The 24094-nt window shown below is 36.9% G+C and overlaps 1 long non-coding RNA gene across 1 annotated transcript in view; it reads left to right on the top strand.

Annotated features, from left to right (window-relative positions):
- LOC128628112 (uncharacterized) overlaps window positions 1-19760 on the top strand; it is a 43322-nt gene extending 23562 nt beyond the window's left edge. Inside the window, exon 4 of the long non-coding RNA XR_008392444.1 lies at window positions 19722-19760. This is a non-coding gene — a long non-coding RNA (uncharacterized LOC128628112). The remainder of the gene's footprint in view (window positions 1-19721) is intronic.
- Window positions 19761-24094: the final 4334 nt, after the last annotated feature.

Raw genomic sequence — 24094 nt, 5'->3', positions numbered from 1 at the left:
TGACTCACATAGTCCCATGATGTGGGGGAGCTCTGCCCGCATGCTGGCTGCCATGGATGAGAATAAGTCTAACAAGACATGATCTGCTTGGGAAGGGAAGGTAGCCAATCTCTCAGAGGAAGAAGGGCCAAGAGCCTGTTCCTCAATGGGCTTTTGTTGGGTTCAGTTTGCACAGGAATACAGGTAAAGCTCATCAATCATTATCAGGCAGTAAGGATCAAACAATAGATAACATACAAAGAACTATGAGGGCTTATTCTGAGTCAGAGTTAGTTAGCTAGAGGGCAATAAAACTTTGGGGGAACAAACTCATTTCTTGCTTGGACCTTTATCAGAAAACTGAGAACATGCTTAGCAAAGCAGGTTTCACAGGATTTTATGTATTTATTCTTAGGCCTGATAACCCTGCCCTTTCCAGCATAGGCCTGCACTGCCCTCTGTCATTGTTTCAGGCTTAAGTCAGGCAGGGGAAGTAAGGCAGCCAAGATATTAGGAAGCTTCTTGCAGACAGAACGAGGACTCAGGCCATGTCAAAGCTGAAGGGCCAGGGTCCATCATCCCTTTTTTCTATAGTCCTGTAAGTCCTTCCCTTAGGGCCCCTTGGTAACTGTGCCTGTCTTAGGTCATCCCTCCCATAAGGAATCTTACCTTTCATTGGCTAACCAGTCATCTGCCCAGGGCCAAGCAGGGTGAAGTAAAAGGATCAGAAGTGGCACTTCAGCCAGGGAGGTAACCTTTTTCTCCTTAGTGGCTTATGGTCCTAAGGTCTCTCACCCAGCCTTAGCCATGGGGGTTACAGCTTCTGAAACCAGGCAGGGCAGTCCCCAGTACCATGATACAAAGGTACGGACAGGGTCATATCTATGTCATTGTATACAGCAGTCAGCACTGGAAGTACCTGGGTTGAAAGGGGAGGGAGCTTAAATGTATATAAGTGTATAAAAATATATAATAAGTTATTATGTAAAACTTCTTCCAATCATTTAATTTATAAAATTATGAGCAAAAGATTCAGTTCTTATCAATGCCTAGTTAAATAAAAGAAATCTCTCATCAGGAATATACTTGGTAATACAACATATAGAATTACAAATAATGTATAGTTTTCAATATGGAAATTGAACAAAATTGTATGTATCAAAATTCTTATGTTGTTAGGGTATCAATTTTTAAAAAGATTTTATTTATTTACTCTCAGAGGGGAAGGAAGGGAGGAAGAGAGGGAGAGAAACATTAATGTGTGGTTGCCACTCGCATGCCCTACACCAAGGAACCTGGCCCACAACCCAGGCATGTGCCCTGACTTGGAATTGAACCTGCAACCCTTTTGTTCTCAGGCCAGTACTCAATCCACTGAGCTACACCAACCAGGGTTTAGGGTGTCAAATTTTAGTAATACTACAATCAATTAGTTTTACACATTTTATGCTTTCCAAAATACTAGGTGGTATCTAAGCATATCTGCTGTATCATGAACTGAAGAAGTCTGGGTTTTACAACCTAAGCAGGATGCAAATACCTAATGATTCAGTGAAACGACCTGACATGATAGTAATTTTAGTGACAAAAGTCCAAATCCATCAATAAGTCAATGTGTGTAATGTTAGAATGATTTAATTACACACTTATATAGCTCAACATAATATAATGTAGTAGCTATTTAAAAATAGGTGTTTCCAATTCATTCAGATTAATTGTGTTTCTTTTTTTCAGAATTACAAATTCCATCCAAATTCAAATAATTATCAGGGAGTCTATTCAAAGCAAAGAAATATACACATAACCAGAACAAAAGGAAGAATGGAAGAAATTTTAAAATGCCAATGACCTGTTACTGCACAGTAAAAGAAAATTTGATAGTGTAAATCACAAAGATAAGGAAAAGAATTGGGATATCAAACAAAATATGGAGAATGAATATGCAACAACACTGAAGAAGAAAATTATGAGAATCCATAAATTTTTAAATAGAAACTTTAAAAATTGATATGAGGCATAATGAAGAAAAAAACAATTTATATGAACAGCAATGACAAACTGGTTGATGAGCTTTGTCAATATAAAGAGCATTTAGGACTAGAAACTGCACAAGAAAATTTGAACTTGAAATCATACAGCTCATTTATGAAATCATAAGCTTGATAGAGGTTTTCTCAAAAATTTTAAATCCTAAGTGTTTATATAACATTAATAAAGTATTGTGAAGCTGCAAGATATCTGCCTATAGTACTAACATAAAAAACAAATTTTGATCAACCACTTGAGAATGAATTATCTCTCTTTCCTATTGATACAATGTTACAAAATTATCAGCATGTAAAAGTCAATCAGAAGAATATATATCCGGAAATATAGTAAAAAAGAAATAATTCAGAGCCAGGCCCAGCTAATCAATAAAAATATAAGCCCATCTTTTTGGATTTTATAGTATTTGTGGTTTTTGTCACTTTCAGAAATGTAGAGTTGTGGTTTTCATTGTGAATAAATATTGATTTTTATATTGAATTTTATATTTCTATTATTTTTTGAAGGTGACATCCTTACTATACATGCCTCAGTGTCACTCCACTAGGCTAAGAGGTATTGAATAGACACTAAAATTTGAATATATGTAAATGTTAGCAACTCTGTTTCAGTACATGAAGTTATCTTTATTTTATATTATAGATTCAGGACTTATTTTTACAAAAAAGACTTCTAACACTATGATTCATAAAGATCTAGTTTTGAAAAGTAAAATGGTCTTCAAGGATCTCAAATTCTTAAACTGTAGTTGTTTGAAAAGGTACCCTCCAATCAAACAATTAAAAAGTACTTGATTTTTAAAAATTAAAAACTTAATGGTAAAAGTATAAAAAATTTGAGTTTAAATTTATTTTCCTTGAGGGCTATGCATGTATGCACTTGTATGTAATTAAGATATACATAAATTAAATAATTTTGATCTAGAATAATATTTTCCAGGATATTCTTAGGCTCAAAAATAAATTTAATGTTTGGTTTATTAAAAACAGGCCACAGGAGTTCCAGCCAAGATGGAGGTGTAGGTAGAAACCCTTCGCTTCCTCGCACAATCAAAAGGAGGATAACAACCAATCTAAAATCAATAAACAACCAGAAGTGCCAGAAAATCAAACTGCATGGAACTTTGACAACCACGGAATTAAAGAAACAGTCAAATGAAACTACCAGAACAGTAAGGCTTCCGACAGAGAGAAACCGTGGCATGGAGGTGACCTTGTGAGCCAGGCTGGCTGTGGCGAAGGGGCAGGCTGTGTGGACAGTGCTAAGTTAAGGGGAAACTGAGACTCAGAGTGGGCTGTGAATTATGGCAGTTGCTGTAGCGGAAGAAACTCCCAGTCTCACAGGAGAGTTCGTTGAAAAGTGCACTAGAGACCAGTAGGAGAGCTGCACTGTTCCCTCTCTGGACCCTTTCCCACAGGCAGCCTCTGCAACAGCGCAACAAGGAGGGTTGCCCTTCCGGGGTGAATATGTAAGGCCCTGCCCCCTTATAACTTATAACGTAATGGGGACACCAAACAAAGAAATAGGGCCAAGATGAAAGAACAGAGCAAAACTTTAGAGAGACCTAAAAGATGAGAAGATAAACAACCTATCTGATGGAGAATTTAAAGCCCCAGTAATCAAAATGCTCACAGAACTGATTGAGCTTGGTTGAAAAATGAAAGAACAAATGAAAGATACCCCAAATGAAATAAAGCAAAATATTCAGGGAACCAACAGTGACAGGAAGGAAACCAGGACTCATATCAACCATTTGGATCAAAAGGAAAAAATACACATTCAACCAGAACAGAATGAAGAAAGTATTCAAAAAAATGAAGAAAGACTTTGGAACCTCTTTGACAACTAGAAACATTCCAAAATCTGAGTCATAGGGGTGCCAGAAGGAGAAGAACAACAGCAAAAATTTGAAAACTTATTTGAACAAATAATGAAGGAAAACTTTCCCAATATGGTGAAGGAAATAGACTTCCACGAAGTCCAAGAAGCCCAGAGAGTCCCAAAGAAGTTGAGTCCAAAGAGGAACACACCAAGGCACATCATCATTAAGTTACTCAAGACTAAAGATAAGGAGAGAATCTTAAAAGGAGCAAGAGGAAAGGAAAGAGTTACCTACAAAGGAGTGCACATAAGGCTATCAGCTGATTTCTCAATAGAAACCTTACAGGCAAGAAGGGGCTGGAAAGAAGTATTTCAAGTCATGAAAGGCAAGGACCTACACCCAAGATTTCTCTATCCAGCAAAGCTATCATTTAGAATGAAAGGGCAGATAAAGTGATTTCCAGGTAAGGTCAAGTTAAAGGAGTTCATCATCACCAAGCCATTATTAAATGAAATGTTAAAGGGATTTATCTAAGAAAAGTAAAAGCAAAAATACGAACAGTAAAATGACAACAAACTCACAATTATTAACAAATGAACCTAAAAAATAAAAAAAGAAAAACAACAAAAATAAAAACTAAGCAAACAACTAGAACAGCAACAGAATCAGAGAAATGGACATCACATGGAGGGTTTTCAGTGGGGAGGGGGAAGGGTGGAATGGGGGGAAGGGTACAGGGAAGAAGAAGCATAATTGGTAGGCATTAAATAGATGGGGAGAGGATAAGAATGGTGTAGGAAATAGAGAACTCAAAATATGTACAACCCATGGACATGAACTAAGGTGGGGGAAAAGCTGGAGGGTTGGAGGGTGCAGGGTAGGGGAGATAAAGGAGGAAAAATTGGGAAAACTGTAATAGCATAATCAATAAATTATACTTAAAAAAAGAAACAGATTGTATTGAGAGAGTTCAGTGACAAAGCAGTAATTCATTAAGATAATAAATTCGTTGAAGATAATAAAACAAAACAAAAAAAGAACAGGCCACAGGTCAAAGGATATAAGTGGCTTATTTATCAGTAGTATTTTTTTAAGGTGGCAGTTTTAAATTTTGCCTGAGAGCAAAACCCTTGGTTGTAAAACAAGGAAAATTATGGACAGGAGATTATTCAAACCAGCCTTATCCTGCTCTGTCCTGCTCCTTTCTTTAGTTTGTGCAACATTTTGAATGTATTTAATGCTACCAAATTGTACACCTAAAATGGTTAAAATAGTAACATTTAGATTATATATATTCAAAAATTTACAAATAAAATGTAAATGTTTCATTTTTAAAAGATTTATTATTTGGAAAATATTGTTCTTAACGTTGCCATGGTCAGTGTGCTTTGTGACATGAAAGTCATCATCTTCTGGTGGGTATGACCGTAAACACTGAGAACTCCAGTTAAGGAACCTCAACTTGTAGCTGCCTTCTTATTCTTCTCTACTCGAAAAGACTTAGCAAATGACAAAGTCTTTATTTGAACTTTGTGTGGTCCTAACTCCCTAATGCTTTGTCTTTATTACTTTTATTGCATCGATGTATGCTGCTACTGTTGCAGCCTCTTTGTTGCGTTCACATTCTCAAAAAAAGGGAGTCATATTAAAACAGCATGGTAGTAGCACAAAAACAGAGACATAGGTCAATGGAACAGAACAGAGCTCAGAAGTAAACCTTCACTTCTATGGTCAACTGATCTATGACAAAGTAGGCAAGAAGATACAATGGAGAAATAATTGTCTCTTCACAGAGCAATGTTGGGGAAACTGGACAGATACATGCAAAAACCAAAACTGGATCAATATCTTAACCATATACAAAAATAAATTCAAGCTGTGACCAGTGTGACTCAGTTGGACATTCTTCTGAAAGGCAAAGGTCACCGGTTCAATTCCTAGTCAGGGAATATGCCTGGGTTGTGGGTTCAGTCTCCAGTCCGCCATATGCGAGAGGCAACTGATTGATGTTTCTCTCTCACATCAATGTTTCTCTCCCTCTCTCTCTCTCCCTCCCAACATCCTCTCTAAAAATAAATAAACAAAATCTTAAATAAATAAATAAATTCCCAAAATTGATTGAAGATTTAAATGTAAGGCCTGAAACCAGAAAGCTCCTATAAGAAAACATAGGTAGGAAATGATTTGCCATAAATTGAGTAATATCTATTGAATTTGTCCCCTTGAGCAAGAGAACAAATGGGACTTCATCAAACTAGAAAGCTTCTGCACAATGAAGGAAACCATCAACAAAACAGAAAGAAAACCTACTGAATGAGAGAATATCTTCACAAATGAGATATCTGGCAAGGTGTTAAGATCCGAAATATAAAAGAAACTCATACAACTCAAAACCAAGAAATATACAATCTGATAAAAAAAACAGGCTGAGAACATGAAAAGACATTTCTACAAAGAAGATCTATAAATGGCCAACCAACATATGTAAAGACGTTCAACATCACTAATCATCAGGGAATGTAAGTCAAAACCACAGTGAGATACCATCTCACAGCAGTTGAAATGATTATAATCAAAATTCAATAAATAATGTGTGTGTGAGCATATGGAGAAAAAGGCACCCTTGGTAGAACAGCAAATCCATACGTATAGCCACTGTTGAAAACAATAGTGAGAGTCCTCAAAAAACCAAAGTAGATCTACCATATGACCCAGCAATTCCCTTATGGATACTTGTCCAGAGAAAATGAAAACAATAATTCAAAATATAAGAACCTTGAAACACCAATCCAAAAGAACCTATGCACCCAAATATTCATAGTAGCACAATTTACAATAGCCAAGAGTTGGAAGCAACCTAGGTGCCCATCAGTAAATGAATGGATCCAAAAACTATGGTACATTTACACAGTGAGATACCACCTTCTGCTGGGAATACTACCCAGCAGAAAGAAAGGAGCTCCTACCCTTTGCAACAGCATAGATGGAATTGGAAAGCATTATGCTGAGTGAAATAAGCCAGGTAGTGAAAGACAAATACCATGTGATCTCACTTTTAACAGAAACCTAAATAACAAAACAAACAAGCAAGCAAAATATAACCAAAGACACTCAAATAGAGAACAGGCTGACAGTGACCAGAGGGGAAAGGAGAGGGAATTTCAGGGGAAAAGGGGAAGGATTTACAGAAACTAGTATAAAGGACACATGGACAAAAGCTAAGGGGGGTGGAAATGGGAGGGAGGTGGGGAGCACTGGCAGGGAGGGCTGGGGTGGGAGTAAAAAACAGAAAACTGTACTTGAACAACAAATAAGTAAAATTATTTTTAAAAAGATATATATATATACCCCTATGTTGATTGCAGTATTATTTACAATAGCCAAGGTATGTAAGCAATGTAGATGTCTGTTGATAGATAAATGAATAAAGGAGACAGTTGCCAGAAGGGATGGGAATGAAAGTATGAGTGAAAAAGGTGAAGGGAAATATAGTTAATAATGTGATAAGTTTGCACAGTAACAGATGATTACTAGAATTAGTGAGGTGATCACATGGTAAGGTATAAAAATGTCAAATAACTATATCGTGCACCTGAAACTAATTTAACTAATATAATATTGTATACCAACTATACATAAATTTTTAAAAATAGCATACTAATGGTCCATAGATACACACTAGCCATCAGAGAGATGCAAATTAAATCCACAGTGAGATATCACATCATACCTGTCAGAATGGCTTGTGCTGCTTGTTTACTTATCATTAACAAATCAACAAACAACAAGTCCTGGCAAGTATGTGAAGAAAAGGGAACCCTTGAGCACTGTAAGTGGGAATGCTGACTAGTGAAGCCAGTGTGGAAAACAGTATGGAATTTCTTCAAAAAGTTAAAAATGGAACCTCCTTTTGACCCAGTGATTCCACAGCTGGGAATGTACCATAAGAACCCTGAAACACCAATTCAAAAGAACTTATGCACCTTTACGTTCATAGCAGCACTATTTGCAATAGCCAAGTGCTGGAAACAGCCTAAGTGCCCATCAGTAAATAAGTGGATCAAAAACCTGTGGTACATTTACACAGTGGAATACTATGCAGCAGAATGAAGGAACTCCTTCCCTTTGCAACAAAGTGGATGGAACTGGAGAACACTATGCTAAGTGAAAAACTAATGAGCAAAGTAGAACCAGAGACATGGAAACATACTAGTCAAATACACGTGCCATACATGGTACATACTAAAAACTGCCAAAGAGAAGGGGGAGATGGACAGTGGTGGAAAAAAAGGGACAGGACTAGTCAAAGAACAGGTGTGAATAACCCATGGACATGGACAACAGTGTGGGGATTGACTGTGGGAGCAGGGGGTGGGCTGAGAGGAGGAGAGCAAAGAGGAAAAATTGGGACAACTGTAATAGAATAACAATAATAAGAAAAATATATAGGAGCTATATGATCACAGTTATACTATATCCAAACTACAGCTTTTCTAACAGGCAGAGTTGCTAGGCCAGGTGTTCCTTGGATCAGCATTGATCTGTGCAGAGTTCTGTATGTTTTGGCCCAGTTTTTAGGGGCATGTGACATAAAGCATGGCAACAATCATGCAAAAACTGGTTCGGGCTTAATAGCATTAAACAGCAACTTTGATGGGTTAATGTAGCATTCATTGGATATACAGGTATATTGCATGTATCAAACCTTTGTATCAGCCAGATTGGATTTAAGGCTATTATCACTACATACGTGCCTAATGTAAAATTATGTACTAACTGAAACAGTTGATCAAAATTGGCTGAGCTGGAAGGTAGAGTAGTCTGGGATATTGGCTTCATATTCCTAACTAAACTAAAGGTTTAAAGAACGGTGGCAGATCGTGGCCTGTTACATATTTGTGAGATTTCATCTGTCATAATTACTATATCTTATTCTTAGTAGATTTTACCACCATTGGTTGAAGTCATACTAAATCTAAAACAACCAGATATTATCAGCACTATCAAGACTCTGGACCACGGCCAGTCTTCTGGCATTTCAGTGATCCTTAATGCAACCCAACACCACTGTGAACGGGATGCTGGAGCAGCTGTTGCTGGGAGCTGAAAGGGGGCATTTGCAGTTGCCGAGTGGAAGAAACAGCAAGTTTTACAAACCAAGTTAAAGTAATGCAATAATGCCTTGAACAAAACATGTTCTTGGTAAAGAGTTTGCTTGTATAAACTAAGGCAGACCCAGAAATATAGTAGTCATTTCCCAAGAAGATGTTCTCCTCTGGGTAAAATGTGAGAATCTGTTCAATTACTTATGCATACATTTGTGTCAGTTACCCAATTTGGGATGTTACAGTATGTTATTTTTCAAATCACTCTTATAATTAAAGAGAGAAATAGAAAAAGGAAGAAAATCAAGTAGGAGAGAAAGTACACTTTCTTTTGCAGTTAAAGCTTGGAAAAGATACAGAAAGTTACAAGGAAGAAAACTTGGCCCTTGGAAGAGCATGAGTGAACTGGGTCATGTACAAAACAAGAGCTGATGGAGGAGAACTAAGGCTGTGGGAACATGGAAACAGGGAGAAAGGGATTGGTATGTAAATGTCAGCATCTCTAAGCCATCAAAATAGAAAGGAATTAGCATTTGGATAAAGAAACACAAAGTCTCAATGTGATATGCCAAATGTATTAAACAATAAATGATACTGACCTTTCTCTTTCCCCTTATCTACTAAGATAAATTTCGACTTCACCCTTTAGATTTCCAAAAAAGGTCCTATCTTGTTCCACTTATCTTTGGGGTTTTCATGATGAACTATTAGAAGAAGGAATGTAGGCTGAAAGAGAAAAATTTAAGTACTAGATTGGTTTGAGGACTAAAACTTTCATGCAAATTTTTCAGAGGAATTTTGGAATGATACAGAAATGAGAAGCTGTTAAGTTAGAGAAGAATTTTAAGCAATACAATAAAAATATGCCTCTTTCATGGGCTTTAAGAAATACATGTGACGAGCTTAAATTATTATTATTTAATATTTTATCTGTTTTTATAGGGAGGGAGAAGGAGGGAGAAACAGAGGGAGAGAAACTTCCATGTGAGAGAAAAACATCAATCTGTTGTTTTTTGTATGTGCCCTGACTGGGGACAGAACCCGAAACCCAGGCATATGCCCTGACCAGGAATCTAACCAATGATCTTTCACTTTGTGAGATGACGCCTAAACAACAGAGCCACACCAGTCGGGGCTGAAGAACTTAAATTATTTTGAAATTATCTTCTTAGTTGTGTTCTGACTGCACTATTAATCTCAGGCTGTACCTCATTAATTATGACTTTTATTTAAAATATTTTATTTATTTACTTTTAGAGAGAGGGGAAGGGAAGGAGAAAGAAAGGGAGAGAAACAGCAATGTGAAAGGGATACATGGATCAGTTGTCTCTCCCACGCCCACAACTGGGGACCTGGCTGGCAGCCCAGGCATGTGCCTTGACAGGGAATCAGACCAGTGACCATTCAGTTTGCAGGTCAGTACTCAATCCAGTGAGCCACACCAGTAAGGATGATTATGACTTTATAAAATTACATTAGCTTATACATAATCCTCAATTTAATCCAACAGCCGTGCATATATCATGTTAAAGCTGTAGTGAAGAGAGGGAATTTTGGTAATGATTTGGATGGTAAACAAAAAATAATAGTACAGACCAAATTATTGCTTGTTTTCATTATTCATCATTGATCATATCCTAAGTGATAATAGTTTCTTAATTGATTAATGTCTGACTTAAGTTTCTATTCTATTTTTTCACTATAAACTCCTTTAGGAATTGTCACAGACATGACCTCTATACTTATGGAGCTGCTATTATAGTTCCAAAATTTTAATTTTTCATAAATTTTATTGTTTACCTCAGGCATGCATTTTTATCTCACCTTCCACATAGATTTCAAATGTACAGACACATGGCCATACAAATAAGCAGACATATATGAAGTGTGCCTGCCTGCCTTCCCCAGTCTCTTTCTCCTTTTCTCCCCCTTTCTGCCTCTGACGGGTGTTCTCTCTCTTAAACATGTGCACGCACGCACACACACTACTTACTTATTGGGACAGCTAAAAAGATGGCAGTAAGAAAGATTAATAACACATTACCCTTGCCCAAAGCCAAAGAGTTCATGGTAGTATTTCTTTAAGCCTCACAGTTTTAGCCACTAAGGAAAGGATCCTGTGGTTCAAAATATAATTAGTGAAGGCCTAGATGTCCTGTCAAAATGCATGTTAAATATTACTGCAGTGCGAGTTAAGTAAATTCATAAGAGGCCTAGCTGTAGATGAGGATCCCAGTTTCCAATAGCTATATTTATGATTACTTGGATCACAAAGAAATAATGACTTCATGCCATACAATTCTATAGGTGAACCACAGCATTGAATTAGTACTGACTGAGCCCTGTCAGAGAGGCAGCTATTTGGAGTGTTTGATCAGGCCCAGCCGAGTTATTTGCAAGGCCTGTTCTCCAGCAACAACGTCTAGTGTAGAGCAGCATTCTCATTAGGAGGTCCTTTCAAAGATAGTATTGGCAAAGCAAAAACAGAGCTGGACAGTAGAACAGTAAAAGCGGGTTTTATTTAGAAAAGCTCTTGCAACAGGAAAAAAAATTGGTACAGAAGGGCTCAATTCTAAACATACCAAGGAAAAGCAGCAATTTTCATCCAGGGAGCAGGCTGGGGTTGGTGGTTAGAAAATTAGTAAGGAATATCAGGAGTAAAGGGTTCTTCCGGCTAAAGTGATGTAATAGGATTCTTGGTGAAGCCAAGGTGACCAAACAGCATTTCAGGGATGGTGGAAGGTGAGAAAACTGATTAGATATTGAGGGTGAAATATCCTGGCTAAATCAGTGTGGTAGGATTCTTGTTAAAACTGGACAGTGTAGATCTGGACATAGAAGCCCAAAATTTGAGGCCTAGTTGAAAAAGAGGTCAGAAGAGTCTGGCTGAAGATTAGAAACAGAGAATCTTTGTCAGCATAAACTGGACAAGCTATCTGTGTCTGCAGTCATGTTCCGACCCCCAAAGGGGTCAAAGGGGTAAATATCAAAAGCAGCTCCAAAGCTTGGTCTTTCTACTAGTCCCTAACATAAAGGCAGCCTCTACCAAACTTTCTTTGGGCTTTTGATAATGGATATAAAATTTCCCCAAATTCTGTCTCAAATGCATGTTGTGAACACATAATTTGGTATTGGAAATTTCTCCTCCTTTCAATTCTCTTATGCAGTTGAACCTTCCTGAAGATGGTGATCTGCACTATGAGAAATACAAAAGAGACCTATTTTCCCAAGGTTTTGCTTTTCTATAACAGTAGGCTCGGCAGCATGATGAACTCCGTAACGATAGCCTGATAGCCTTTCTTTGCACTCAAATTCCTCATTCTCTCTGGGAAGTCCTATCATAGCTTTTATCAGAACGTTTCCCTGAGGTATGCTCCGCACATTCGGAAAGATGATTTTTTACCTTGGGTATTAAGAATTAGTAAAATAGCTTTGGATAGCATTCTAGCTCTTTTCTCAGACTTGGGCAGAGGCAGAGAACTGACTCCTATATTGTAATTAACATATCACTCCAGCACCATCACAGCTTTTAGAATATTTGGTGAGGGAGAGATAGTGTCACAAACGATCCTCTTCTTCCCTCCTGAGAGTACACAGTTAAGAGTCCAGGGAACCCTTCTCAACAGAACCCTGGTGGGTTGGGGACACCTTTGTCCAGCTGAAGTAGAAGCAATATCTTTCATTCTTTGGTCATTTTTCTAATAGAAGTGTGTTTGTCTACCTTTCCTTTCCAAGGCAACTTTATCTTTCCACCAGCCTTCTCATTTTCCCCCAATGCCAATTTCTTTGTGTATATGATATTTTGGGAAAGAAAAGTAAATGCTACCATTTAATTATGATCTCCATGCCTCTACCCAGTATAGAGCCATGCCACTCAGAAGTTCATGTTTCCTGACACTTAATTTTTCTGACCAACATTAGTATTTTCTACCTCTTGCAAAAGTTTGAGGCCATGACATTTCACTTAAATTGAGTGAGGTTTAGTAGAAGAGATTAATCTGATGGATTGGGATCACCCCCTCACCTTCCACAGTGAGGTAAAGGCCTTCAGACTTTTATGGCCATATTAGGTCTTCCAAGCATTTGAGAGATTCTAGACACTCCACAGATTTCACTTACATATGAGCCCTGAGTTACTCAGGTCTAAATTACTCACCACTGACTAAGAGACTAACCCTCTTCTCTGTGATTAACATGTCATTGCTAAGTCTCTTACATATGAGGTCTGTCCAAAAAAAGTCCAGCCATTGTTAATATAATGAAAACAGTTTCAATGACATCAATCTAACCTGGAAGCCAAGGGGAGTGAATTGGAATGCATGTGCATGAACAATGAGAATTTCATTGTACCAGTCAGTAGGGGCAGTAGATGCTGTTGAGTAAACATGTGTACTGTGTGGCTGTGGCATTCAAAATGACTGAGCAAGTAGAGCAATTAATTTGCATAGATTTTATGTTGAACACTTCTTTGCAGAAAATATTCTGATGATTCAGAAGTTTGCAGCTATGGGCAACTAGCCAGTGGCAACTTCATCACGACAACGCGGCCACTCATGCATTACGTCTTGTGCAGAATGTTTTGGTGAAACATCAAATCAGCCAGCTGACTGAGACCCTGTATAGCCCAGATTTGGCACCCTGCAACTTTTGGGTTTTCCAAAAACTAAAATCAACTTTGGAAAGTGTTGGAAACTGCCCTGCCTGGTTTTAGGAGCTGTAACCCTGCCACGGCTAAGGCTGAGAAAGCGACCTTTGGACCATAAACCACCAAGGAGACAAGGATTATCTCCCTGTCATGGCACTGCTTCTGCTCCTTTTTCTTCATCCATAACTGGCCCCCAGTGCTTGATCGGTTAGCCAATGATGGGTAAGATTCCCCAAGGGGGGAATGACCTAAGACAGGTGGGATCATGTGGAGGCCCCAAGGCAGGATTGGAGGGGCTACAGCAACAGGAGGTGATGGACCCCCACTCCTTGGCTATGACATAGCCTGAGTCGTCATTCTGTCTCTTAATCTCTTGGCTGCCTTACTACTCTGCCTGACTTAAGCCTGAGACAATGCCTTAAGCTTGAAACAATGCTGGTGGTGGGTACTGCCCTGTGCTGGAAAGGGTGGATTCCCTAGGGCAATCAGGCCTAAGAAAGAATATGTAAAATCCTGTGAAACCTGCTTTGTTTAGAATGCTGTCAATTAAATAAGGGTCCAAGTGAGGAAGTGAGTTTGTTTCTCAAAGTTTTATAGCTCTTTAGCTATCTGACCCTGACTCAAAATAGGCCCTCAGAGTTCTTTGTTATCTATTGTTTGATTCTTATTGCCTGACAATGATTAATAAGCTTTACCTGTATTCCTGTGCAAAAATAAACCCAATAAAAGCCCATTGACAAAAAGGCCCTTGGTCCTTCTCCTTTGAGAGATTGGCCACCTTTCCTCCCCAAGCGGATTATATTTTGGTAGCTTTATTCTCATCCATGGCAGTTGGGCGGGGCAGGGGGGGCGGGCCTGCGGACAGAGCCCCCCCCACAGGAAGGAAAAAGATTTCAGACCATTGATGAGATTCAGGAAAATATGATGGGGCAGCTGATGGTAATTGGGAGAACTGTGTGAGGTCCCAAGGTGCTTACTTTGAAGGGGATTGAGGTGTCATTGTCCCATGTACAATGTTTCTTGTATCTTGTATCTTCTTTAGTAAATGTCTCTATTTTTGATATTACATGGCTGGATACCTTCTGGACAGACCTCGTATATCCTACTGTCACTACATTGCTAAACTTCAATTACACAAAGCAGTATCTATATCAGCACATTCTCTACTGTTTCCTTAAGAATTATTCCCTAATATTTTACACATCATGCTCATTTTTCTCAATTAAAAGATTGCTGTTTCACAAAGAAAACTAAATGTGGCTTAAAAAGTCATAAAATGAGTGCTGGCTGGGTGGCTCATTTGGTTGGAGCATCAACCCATACACCAAAAAGGTGTAGATTTGATGATCCCTGGTCAGGATACACACTAGATTGCAGGTTGGATCCCTGCTAGGGGTACATACGATGTTTCTCTCTCATGTCAATGCTTTTCTTTCTTCCTCTCTCTCCCTTCCTCTCTCTCTAAAATCAATAAACATATCTTTGGGTAGGTATTTAAAAGAAAAGTCATAAAATGAGAATTAACATTCTTTATAAATTTATTTTTGAGAAATTAAAAATCTCATGAATTAATATATATTCATTTATCACATATCTAAGTTTGGATGCAATTTTTTTTTAATATTAAATTTTATTTAGTTACTTTTCAAGTATATTTTTTTTGTTTGCAATGGAAAAACAGATTCATGATAATTTAACTTTATCTGTGTTCATTTGAAATAGACTGTATAATTTTTGAAAGCCACAATTGGAAATAAATAATAAATAAATATACATGCCAGTAATATTTCATTTTTTATTTAACTAAGTTAATCAATGGATACATTGCTCAAGAACATGCTCAAAAAAGATTAAGGCATGTGTAGGTATTGTTTTTAATAATATCAGTGTGGGAAGTCATGAGAGTATTTTTTAAGGGAGCTTTGATAGAAAAAAGTATACAGGATAGAAATTAATATCATCGTCTTTATATTTGTCTGGATTGAGGCCCTGGCTGACAGTGCATCACAGATCAGTTTAAGAAAGTGAGAAAAGTGTCAAAAATTTCATAACTCTAATAAATATCTATTCCTGATTACCTCATTCCATGTTATCTTTTCTTTCTAAAGTGATGTTTCTGCTCTGACAGGTGTGACTCGGTTTGTTGGGTATCATCCCATAAAGCAAAAGGTGGCTGGTTTGATTCCCAGTCAGGGCATCAGCCTGCATCGTGGGTTCAGTCGCTAGGAGGCAACCAACAGATATTTCTCTCCCTCTTTCTCCCTTCCCTCCCCTCTTCTAGAAAAAGAAAAATGAACTGATACTTCAATTTTTCTGACGGATTTATGAAGCAAGAGCCTTTTTTACATATCTTTTGTATCTTATGGCAGTTATTTATGTTTGATATTACTTTCTCCTGAAAGATTGAATTTTTACACTATTAAACTTATCATGCATGATCTGTTTAAATGCAATTTTGAATTAATTCCCTTATTTTAAAAACCATGACACAACTCTGCTTGGTCTTCCTAGTTTGAAAAATATTACTTAAACATTAATACAACTGGAACCTTCTTGCTACTTTTGACAAATAATAGGTTTATTTTTCATGTACATCAAATAATGAAAACTGAACAAGTGCTAACAGCTGCCAACTCATCCACTTTCTGCTTATGTCATATGAAACACACATTTTTAAGAGGCAGACATATTGGCACATTTTTAAGAGGCAGACATATTGGCTTTATGTCATGTTAATCTAGGCATTTCTGCATTAATTAAATGCCAAAAAAAAATGTTCTGTCCCAAACCATATTTACATGTTTCATCTTAGGGAAATCCATACAAGGTTATAGTTTGGTGGAGTTTGGGTAGAGTTAATGCACTCCACTTTATGCTTTGCAGTTTACTAGAAAATATTTTACTTTTTGTTGGTGGCAGTGTTTGTTTTTATATTTAGTATAATTTGCACAGACTGCAAGCCATTCATTTGGTATTTTGAAAAACGTACCACCATCAAGCTACAGTAGAGCCCCATCATTCTCTCGGTTTCACTCATGTCCCATTAGTCACCATCCTCTCTCCCCCACACTCAACCCTGTCACACTAAATCCCCGACTGCTTTGTTTTCTGTCCCCACAGCTGTGCCATTTTCACAATGTCCTGTAAATGCTGTCAGACACTGTGTAATTCTATCTGTCAGAATCTTTCTACTTAGCATGTTGCATGTGAGATTATTCAATGGTTTTGTGTGCAGCAGAAGTATACTTCTCTGAACTGCTGAGTGGTATTACATTGACAAGATGCACCATACGTTGTTAATTTATTCACCAGCTACAGGTCAGATAGCTTGCTTCCAATATTTGGAAGTTATATAAAACTCCTATAAAAATGTAGGGTTTTTTCTGTACTCTTCTATTTCCATTTGGAGTAAGCATGAATTCATAGAAATAAAAATAGTATAAGAATTCACTGCTATCAAAACATCATATAATTTTTGAGACATTTTCCAGAGAAAGCAATATGTTACCCATGATCAAGTTACAGGTAAATTAATTAGAGCCATGAGCTCCACAGAGCTGAGATTAACATTGGGAGTATTTATTACAGAAAATATTTATTGGGCTGAAATCACTTTAAAGGATTTATTATATAGTAATAAATATAAAGATATTTAGTTTGTAAATATTTGCATATATAAATACTTATTAAAACATTTTTAATGGTAAAAACTATTAAATGTTGAGTGTTATCAGGAAAAATGAGTAAATAAGTTTTATACATCCACACAATGGAGCTATTCAAAAGTATACATTCTATTCATATTATTGATTCAGAGGAATGCACTGAAGCATTTTTAAAGGAAAAAACAAACAGCTTATTAATATATACAGTATTAATCCATTTTAGTAAAACAAATAAAACCTGTGAGAAAGAAAAAGAATGAGAAAGAGGCAGAGAGAGAAACAGAGAAAAAGACAGAGCAGAGAGGGAGAGAGAGAATGTGTGTGTGCATTGGTTTGTATGACCATGTGAAAATGCAAGTTAGCTGTTTTAGGTGGATAGAAGGGTATTTAAAACATGGGTTAGTGTATCATCTTTTGTCTTTGTATAATTTTTCATGGTTCATTGCTATTATTAGCAGTTATAATTAGCACTATTCTAATTTATAGACATTTAACAAGACTAAAATATAAAATTGTCTGAGGAAACCTCAGCTCACTTACCACCCCATCTCTGGGTCTTCTCTCTGCAGCAACTATGGCTAATCAAGCAGAAGTTTTAAATAACTATCCACATTTGATAATTTAAGAATCCCTCCTATCTAGTGGCATGATATGAATTTCTTCTCAAATTATTCTTGTCTCTACACACTTGTATGAGCATGTATGCATCCATGTTGAATTACATATATGAAAAACTCCATGGCACATATCCCCACATATTTTTCTTCCATATAAGTCTGTATGTTCCTAGAATTAGATAGTACAAAGTAGGGCAAACTTAGGTTTACAGTTGTTCATACAGAAAAAGCATAATAATTATTATTTACTAATAATATTACATATTACTATAATATGTAATAAGCATATAAGCATGTAATAATATTATAAGCATATTATTATTTGCTAATAATACAAGAATAAACTCTGTCACATACTCATGACTGTAAACCTATTTTTGCCCCATCCTGTATTTTACAATGCAGTCCAGTGAATGACAGACTTTCAAGAAATTTTGATCTAGAAAATTCCCACAAATACACATATGTACAAATTAAGATCCTTTGTTCCTTAAAAAAATAAAAATAAAAATAAATAAAAAATTGAGATCCTTTGTTCCTCATACTTCATGTACAAATAGCAGAACCTATATGTGCAATATAATGTGAGAAAATGTGAAGTTAGTTGAATTTTAAATCAATATACATTTTTAATCTGAAAAATCGCATTTGCAACTATTCAGTTGCTCTTTGATTTTCATGCTCTGGTCATGGTTTATTATTTGTAGTATATTCTTTCTACCTCAGAACTTCAGATGTATTCTAAGGAGACTTGTTAAACCAAAAAATTAATGTTGAGGTCAGGAAGGAATGAATGTCTTCTCTTTAATTTCCTCTTCTGAAAGAAATAAAAACAAAAGGTAATAAAAAATTTTCCATAGCAGTTTTAATTAACTTAAATATGGAATGTAATTATTCTGCAAAGAAAAACAGAGCTATATTATTCATTATTCTCTTCCCCATCGCACCTGATGACCACAGCTACATAACAACAGTAAAATGTAATACATATTGCCACTGTTCCTCCTTGTAAAACTGAGTTTTGAGAGGGAGAATCCTATTTCTGTGTTTCATAAATAGTCTTGTTACAGTATCTTCTATGTAGCCATATTCAATAATCCAATAAATATAGATTAAAAATATCTCCTTGTAAATGTTTCCTGTAAATAACCAAAGAATATAATATGTTGGGAACTGCCCTGCCTGATTTCAGAAGCTGTAATACCCACCCCCCACCCATGACTAAGGCTAAATAAGAGACCTTGGGACCATTAGCCACTAAGGAGACAAAGCTTATGTCCTTGGCAAAGGTACCCCATCTTCCCCCTTTACCTCACCCTGCCTGGCCCCCAGTGTATGACTGGTTAGCCAATGACAGGTAAGATTCCTCAAGGGAGGGATGACCTAAGATAGGCATTACATACCTCTATAACCATATGACTTGGATAAGAACATAAACTTTTAACTCAAAAGCGCTTAGGTACCTGTCTCTGCTTCACTCGTTACTAGTTAGAGATGTTGGTGAATTGGCTCCTCTAAACATTCTTGACTGCATTGCCTACTTCATAGCATTGTGAAGGTTATATAAACCATTGCTTGCAAAGTGCCTGTCACAAAGTTTGTGATATATACAGGGTGAGGCAAAAGTAGACTTACAGTTATGAGTATGCAAAACACAGAGTTAATTATTGTATTGTTTAGTAATTATTGCATTATTTTTCATATGAACAACTGTAAACCTACATTTGCCCCACCCTGTATATATTAGCTATTAATGATATCAAGTATGTTTAGGGCCATTTCTTGTATCCACTGAACTAGAAAAATTGTTCTGTTCTATTTCTGTATGTTTCCATTTTCTAGGTCTTGCAGTAAATTTAAGAAGGCCAATTTAAGACCAAGGTAAGTTAAGCAGAAATTTAGCTAATTATCAGACCAATTAGACTAAGGAAAATTGTGACCCTGAAGTAAGCATAATGGGAAATACTCTTCAGAACTGCCATGATTCTTGGGAAATTGTCAAAGGTGATCACATCAAAAGAAGCTATTCTAAAGAAGACTATCCCTGTAGCTTCTGGGAGACTGAAAAAAAAACAAAAACAATTCCAGGTGATTTTATTTTATTATTTTTTAACAGATTTAATTTAATTTATTTATTTATAAATTTTTATTTATTTATCTTTAGAGAGGAAGGGAAGGAGAGAGGGAGAGAAATATCAATGTATGGTTGCCTCTCATGGGTTGCCTCCTGGGAACTGGCCTGCAACCCAGGCATGTGCCCTGACTGGGAGTTGAACCGTGATCGGGCGGTTCACAGGCCCATGCTCAATCCACTGAGATACACCAGCCAGGACTCCAGGTAATTTTAACTGATTTTTAAATTATTTTTCTTGAGACAGCCACTGTAAGGAGGAAAGAAATGGTTATAAAATAGATTTTTCATGTCTCTTTATAATAGCTGTTTGCCATGAGCCAGGGAGAGAGGCAGGAGAAGTATAAAGGTAATAGGAAAAGATGTGAGGGGCTAAAGTAAACTTTATTAATTTTATATTATTGTAGATTTATAACAGCAGACTCACTTTTAAAAAATGCTCAAGGTTAAAGGAAAAAAAAAGAAAGAAGAGAACTAGTATACATTAATCAATTATGTTCCAAACACTTAGCTAAGGGCTTTATTTTTATTACACTTAATCCTTTAAGTAATTCCACAGGATGTTCAGTCATAAAAGGTAGGGTACCCTGTGATAAAAACTCCCAGTGACTTGAAACAGCAAGATTTTAGATCCAGGTAATTCTCAAGGGCAGCTCTCCTCCATGTGGTAGCTCAGACTTGTAAATTCACATCATAGCACCACTTGAGGGGGGTGTGCAAGACCCCAGGAATTTATTTATATAAAATTTTGATTAATTTTTACATGTTTAAACTTGAGACACCTTCAGGGTACTCTTCATTTGATGCAATGCACCTACTGAGACATTTTCTTCACCACTCAAAACAATTTTTGAACTCATCGATTTTGATGCTTTTTAGTGCTTCTTCCATTTTTTGCTTCACTTATTTAACATTGGCAAAATGTTTCCCTTTGAGCACTTTTTTCACACCAGGAAACAAAAAAACAGTCACTTGGGGTGAGATTGGGTGTATAGAGAGGGTGGGGTATGGGGGTCATGTCGTTTTTGGTCAAAAACTGCTGAGCACTCAGTGTGGTGTGGGCAAGTGCTTCGTAAATCCCCCACCATTAAACGAGCAAATTGTTGGAAAAGTCTTTTAAAAAATCCGCTGAAGGCAAATGCAGCATGCCAGCTGGTACACTGGTACAGATGGATTCCTAGAACACTCACTTAGCAGAGCAAGCCTGTATTACAAGGGGCCTGCCTTCCAGAAGATAATTCCAGGTTTTGGGGGGCCACTCTCATATACTTCAAAGACTATCTCAGAAAAATAAGACACTTTTGTAAAGTTTAATAGTATCAATTAATGCTTCTTCCCAGAAATGACACATTACCTCCACACACATTTCATTGCCAAAATAAGCTATAGCACCACGAGTAACCTTAATGGTCAAGATAATGGCAATTTCTTTGTATGCCCCAAAGCATGAAATCTAAACATTCTGGTGAGCAGCATTGATGCCTAAAAGTTCCCTTTTATAAGGGAACTTCCTAGTTTGATGATAAAAAAATCTGAGATTCAGAGATGTTAACAACTTAGGCAAAATCACGGTCCCTTCTATAAGGTGTATTGGAATTCAAAACATCTAAATCTATATTCTTTCCATTGTGTTACTTTGCTTCACAATCACCTTTATGTTATTTTTTATCCTGACCCAAGGACACTTTCTTTTTTCATTGCTTTGAGAGAGAGAGAAAGAGAGAGAAACATCAATTGGCTGCCTTCTTGAAATGCCCTGACCGGGGTACATACCCATTCTAGGGATTTGAACCCCCAACCTAAGTATGTAACAGGGAACCAAATCTGATGTTTTGGTCTACAGGATGATGCTCCAACCAAATGAACGATACCGGCCAGGGCTGTACACCTTTATATTAACAGAACACAGAGAACAAACATTTTCTAGTTAAATCGATGTACACATAAAGCATTATAATCCATTCCATAGCCAGATAAACACATATAAGTGGGTCAATTATTGAAAAAAACTATCATAATCATTTACTTTGGGACAAGATTTTCTTATTTGTTGATACCGAGATGAAATATTTTCAATTTTGCAGTGCTGGTGTAGTTTTCATTTGTTTTTGGTTTTGTTTTCTAAGGGATTTTAGCACTCATGTGTCCCGAAGAAAACTCCACTGTGCTCTTCCAGCACAGGAAAATCCATGGCGTGCAGTTCAAAGAAAGAGCACCAATAAGGCTACAAACATCATCCAGCTTCAGGGAAGCCTCCTCCACACTTGAGCATGGTCTATGGAGCAGTGTAGTTCGAAGGGACCAGTTGGGTTAGTAAAGTAAGTACCTTGGTTAGCCACTAAATTTGCCTTTGTAAATAGCTTGCAGTGAATTTCTCTTTGATCTTCTGAAGACAGTTCAACATGCTACACATAGCGCAGAGATGAAAGTACACAAGGCTGCTTAAAATGAAATATGCCACTGAGTGATACAAAGCTTTCAAACTCTTTTGAACTGAAGCAAAAGTAATCTGGTAAGTAGTGTTTTTGCTTTGCAGTATTTTCATTGGGCATTTGGCATTAATTTCAGGTTATTTTTTATTAATATGGATAGACAATGGGCACCACAGGGAAAATGTTATAGAGCACTAGGCATAAATGTGATCAATGATTTATGATAGGCTGCATATACCTGTGTCTATTTCCTGAAAAATTATATTCAGCCTTCATATTATTTCATCAAGAGCCCCTGTCACTCTCTTCTCTGGCCAGGACATTCAATTTTTTAAAATTTATTAGAAATGCCTCTATATCCTTACATTTTATCTTCTCCTAGCTGGCTGACATGACTTGTCTTTTATTGGTAGAAGATGGTGCATTAAAAGTAGAAAATAGGAAAAGTTAGATTGCTGTATTTCCCATTTTAATGACACACTTTATAGCTTCTGGTAGATTTCTTCTGGTGCACTTCCCTCCTCAAATGTCAAGTTTTATCCTAGTTTTTAAGAAATTCAGGCCATGGTTTTGCTAATATTTAGCTTATATTCAGAGAGCTGGCATTTTAATAGAGGTTTTGAACCTAGGAAAATGAAGAGGGATTGGAGGAATTTGGGGCACGGGTAATAGATGGGGTGTAAGAACTGGCCTGAACCATGGGCAGCAATGGGCTTCCACTGGCATTCTCATCACCTGCTTGGAAAGCTGACCCTGGTTGAAAGCTAGTCATAATATGCACAATAATTCTTTTTCCTGCTTAGTGGCAGTGTGATTTCATTGTCTTTCCAAAGGTTGTTGAAGAAACCTTATTTTTAAAAAGATCCTAAATTACCTATAAAGTTTAAGCTTCCAGTATTCACATGATGGCATTTTTCTTTGACAATGAAAAAAACTACCTATTTTTCAACTGGGTCATTTTTCTAACCTTCATTTCTTCCATTTTCTTCTTCTCACAGGAGGAAAAATGTCTTATCTAATAAGCAAAATTTGGAAGACAGCTATCACTCTCTGCTCTCCTCTCCACCTCTGTTTCTTTCCTTTCTTTGTAAACCAGCCTTCCCACAGGGTGCAGACATTTTCATCTCTCCACTTCCTTGTAGCCAGGAGCTTGGCTGTGGGGTAACTGCACCTGGGCAACTGTACCAATGACAATGTCCACTGCTATAATTCAGTGGAGAAATATTATCAAGTGCTTTTGGTTGCAAGCTGCGTCTCATAATCTAGCCTTTCTCAGTAATAAAGCTGATATTTTGAGCTCTATCTGTCTGACTCCATCTTTGCCTTATAGTTAGTACAAAACTTGTAGGTAGGAAGAGATATTATCTATGAGGCTGCTCTATATCTGATCAACCCATGCTAGTGTCATTAATTATCCAAGTCATGTATGTCATTCCTCTTATTCTGATTCCATACTCACCAAGCAACCTTCAGATGATAACTTCTCTCTTAACAAAACTTGTTTGTATGAAAATAATGTGCACACCAGAAGTTTTTAAGGGCTTGGATTTCTTACCAGAAAAAGTTGTATTTCTTTTAAAAATTAAAATATTGGCATGTTGTTTTGATATTCTACTTTCATAAGGCTGTTTGTTAGTGTTCATTTGCCCTTA

The sequence above is a fragment of the Artibeus jamaicensis genome, unplaced genomic scaffold (assembly GCF_021234435.1).
Source record: "Artibeus jamaicensis isolate MK-2021 breed Jamaican fruit bat unplaced genomic scaffold, CSHL_Jam_final contig_540, whole genome shotgun sequence".
In the NCBI taxonomy this organism is placed as follows: domain Eukaryota; kingdom Metazoa; phylum Chordata; class Mammalia; order Chiroptera; family Phyllostomidae; genus Artibeus; species Artibeus jamaicensis.
This window is presented reverse-complemented; position numbering and strand designations above follow the sequence as displayed.